Source organism: Asparagus officinalis, chromosome 4 (genome assembly GCF_001876935.1).
Source record: "Asparagus officinalis chromosome 4, Aspof.V1, whole genome shotgun sequence".
Classification (NCBI taxonomy): Eukaryota; Viridiplantae; Streptophyta; class Magnoliopsida; order Asparagales; family Asparagaceae; genus Asparagus; species Asparagus officinalis.
In genome coordinates, this window is record NC_033797.1 from 42,015,346 (window position 1) to 42,019,528 (window position 4,183).

The following is a 4,183-nucleotide window of genomic DNA, read 5'->3' on the forward strand; positions in this document are numbered from 1 at the left end:
TTCTTCTTCTTCTTCTCCTTGAGGAGTTTGTCCACCATATCCTCCAAGCGTCTGATAGACTCCTGTTATTGGAGGATGGTTGATTGTTGCTCTTCCACCTGCCTCGTCAGGTCCTCCTCACTTCCGGCCATGTGAGCACTTGCTTGTTCACTTTGATCGGTGTTGGAAGGCTGAGAACTTCCGGCCATGTGAGCACTTGCTTGTTCACTTTGATCGGTGTTGGAAGGCTGAGAGGTTGCAATAGCCGAGTTTTCAGGCTCTTCCTCAACCTCATTTGTGATGTCCGCTAATCGACGGTAATCAAACGAGATTACCACACCAGTATGAGTACGAGTGTGTTGATACACTCCCTGTCCTTCGACAAGCATTTCGCCTAGTCCTGGAGAGTAATCAGGGTCAGAAGATTCAGAAGAATAAGCCGAAGCTTTGCTCTTGCCCTTGCTGACCATGTTAATCGTCACTTCAATGTGGCGATTCTTGGAAGTTTGTTTCTTTGGACAAAAACGTCTTCTTCTTAATGATGAGGCTATTGGCAATTCGGTCAATCGTTTGAAGACTGAAGATTTATGTGTCGACTCCCCACATGGACATTGGGAAAGCACCGCAGATATGAGCTTCTCACAGCAGCAATGCGATTGTATTTGGTTCATGTTGTGCTTGCGCGTGAGATAATCCCGAAGGTCACCAGCTAGACAACCCCCAGTCGACTCCATTATCTTGTTTTTACCCGAGCGAGACCCTCTAAATGATAGAGGTTGACGACCTTGAGTAAGTTGGCAAACTCCATCATTTGCATGACAAGGTTCGTTGATAGAACGAGTTTGGCGAGTTCGTCTTCTCGGTCGGTTCTTAACTTGAGGTTCATTTTCTTGATAAACCTCGGTATGAACTGCTTGTTGATTTTGTTGAACCTCTTTTTGAGGACAAGGTTCGTGTTCTGAGTCTACTAGGGTACGAGGATGAGGTCCATCTTTCAGACGCTCCTCATTCACCTGACCCTGGTCAGACTTGTTGACCTTAGGTTGATTAACCTTAGGTCGATAATGAAAACCGTCTAGCGAGACCAAAGCTCGAGCCTTGCGGCGAGCTTGATTCTGGCGCTGACGTTATCGAGCGCGTCTTGACAATGGAACAACAGAAACCTTTGCTTCAGCCAGAACTGAGCGAGGTTTGTCATCCAAAGCCACAATTTGGCTGGTAGAAGCCGAAGTTCGGCTAGGTTGTTTAACAACTCATTTCTTAGCCTGACGGCTAGTTTCTGGAGCCTCCTCTTTGAGGGGCTTGGACTTTTCCTCGAGACTAACTCGAGTTGAATCATCAAAAGCCACTTGGGCTGAAGTCTCATATGAGACTCGACGACACTTTCGTGCCTTCGTGGGACTAGACTTACCAGAGGAGAGGTACTCCTCGTATTTGGACTGGTCAAATTCGATGACCAGAGTTTCGACGTCCGTTCCTACTGTAATCTTGTCTGACTGCGCCACCACCATCTCATCGAAGAGAATAGCTGCTCCCACTGTGGTCGCCATCTTTTATAGGGTCGAAAAAATTTAAGATTGATAGATTCTCTTGTTTTAAGAAAACTGGGTTCAATCACTTAGTATGAACCCTTACAATCACTCTCTCTCTCTCGATTACAGAGGAAGAGAAGATTAATTCAGCTTCTCTTTTGTTTAAGGTGGGTTCTAGGTGGCGAAAGGATGCTTCCTCCGATGCTTGAGTCGAGCTTGCCTCCGTGGCGAAAGGATGCTTCCTCCGATGCTTGAGTCGAGCTTGCCTCCCGTTGACGATCAGACCAAGATTGCAAGAGCTTCTGACCTTCGTTTGCCGGCTGGAATCGATGTTCGAACTCCAGATCGATGTACAGAAACTTTGATCTCTGATGCTTCTCTAAGTCCAAGCTTGAAAATCTCCAATTAATTGATAATCAGTTCCTCCAACCCTTTTCTCCGTAGCCCTCGATGGCTTTTTATAGGGTTTTAAGCACGTAACCGACGTGCTACAATAGTGGGATCATGGGCGTAACTGATGCACTGCAATTATGGAGTTGTGGCGTAACTGACTCCTTGAATTTAGCCCACGTGGCTAACTGGGTCTTCATGACCGTTACAGCCTGATTTAATGTGGGTGACGAACTTCACTGTGTTGGCGAACCTCGTCTTTGATATCGAGCCTCGCTGCGTGGTGAGCCTCATCTTTGATATTGAGTCTCGCTGCGTGGCGAGCCTCGTGTTTGACGGCGAGCCTTGTTGCGTGGCGAGCCTCGTGAGCTTCTTTGATAATGAGCTTCGTCTTCACTGATGAGCCTTAAATCTGATGACAAGCTTTGTTTTCATTAACGGACTTCACCTCCGATGATGAACTCCGAACCTTGTATCCAATGATGAGCTTCGAACCTCGTTTCTAATGACGAGCTTCATCTTTGATGTCAAGTCTCATTTCCAATGATGATATTCGAACCTCGTTTCCAATGACGAGCTTCACATCTTATTTTCAATGACAAGCTTTGTTGTTTGAGACGAGGTTCATCATTGTAATGACCCTCGTCATGCTCGTTATGAGCTTCAACATTCTAAGGCCAAATGATTAGCCAATGATCTATGAAGATCCATGAGAGTGGAGGAGAGATAGGCTTTTTTCATTAGCCTCTCAATCTCTTCTACTTCTTTCATGTTGATCATGCCTATTTATAGTCTTAGGGCCATTATGGAGTGAGTTAATGAGCTTTAACTCCCTTTAAATGAGGGAGTTAATGATCATTAACTCTCATTTAAATGGATGAGTTAGTGTCACGCCCCGCTTCCCAAAATATCAGGGAATCGGGACGCGAGCAAGCCCGCGACGTATTAGACTGAAGAGAGATAAGTGCTAGACTCCGTCTTCTCAATCTAATACGCTAAGCGTCAAGAAATACAAACGAAGGCACAGGTCCCCGATCCCAGTAGAGAGAATATAATAAACAACTCAGAACAGAAAATATACATATCACAACTGAATATTCATCCCAGACATAATATTCGGGTCAACATGCCCTTATACAAGACTATTTGAAAAAAATGCTAGGAAATGTAAAATACATCGATCAACAGAATGGAAGGTGCTACAAAAGTAAATGGAGGACCAATAACTAAGCTTTGACTTCTTCTGCTCGGTCTACAGAGCACTCCTGCGGGGAATCCTCTGGCTCCTGTATGACTCCGAACTGAAGCTGACCATCATATAAATCTGACGTACACCAGAGGAACCAGGTGTACGTCAGCGTGTACGGCAGAAATGACAAAAAAACGTGCAACTGGTAATCCAACAAAATCAACATGCAATCCACTACCAAAACATGATAATCATAAGAATCCGTAAATCAATCGGGTAACGAAATCATGCAGCTAGCGATCAGAAATCATCCAAATCACAAGATCATACAATAGATGGAATTAATACTTAAAAATCTACAATTCGAGACGTAGTACGTCGAGCGAAATAATCCAAACAAGGAAACCCTCATGTATATACCATATGTCTCAATTTGTAGATAATTAAATATTAATCCCGATCTATGTATGAAAAGAAAACAACTGGCCATCCTATCACAACTCACTGGTCCACATCTCACATAGAGTCAACACTCATATCATCGGATAACTGGCTGTTCACAAATCCTCTACGTGCACCCAATACGCCGCTACACTGGATCGGTCAGAGGGCTACACGCAATCCGTTTTCAGCCTGGTTCGAACTCAAGCAAAACCCGGGTGAATATCAAATTCACGGACCAAAGTGACTACACTGGCTTCACTTTGACCCAACAAACTAACCCCAAGCTACACTGGATCATGGGGTGAGCCTGGAAGATACATCAACAGTTATATCCGATCATATGAACATGGACTTCCCCATCCCAACTCTTCTCGTTTTTCTAAATCAACAGTCGTATTCCACACTGAAACTCTGGTTCACCACCTAAACTCAGTCAACACACTCACACATGTCACTAAGTCTGTTCATGACGTACGAGGTCACTAAGTCATGAACTGCTAGGGGTTCTCAAACACAATAGGAAAAATAAGTACAACCAATCATGCACAACGATATCATGACATATCACATAATTAAAATGAGAATCACCCATACAAAAATAATCCTTTAAATTAATAAATTTATTTACTTCAAAATGATTTCCTTATCC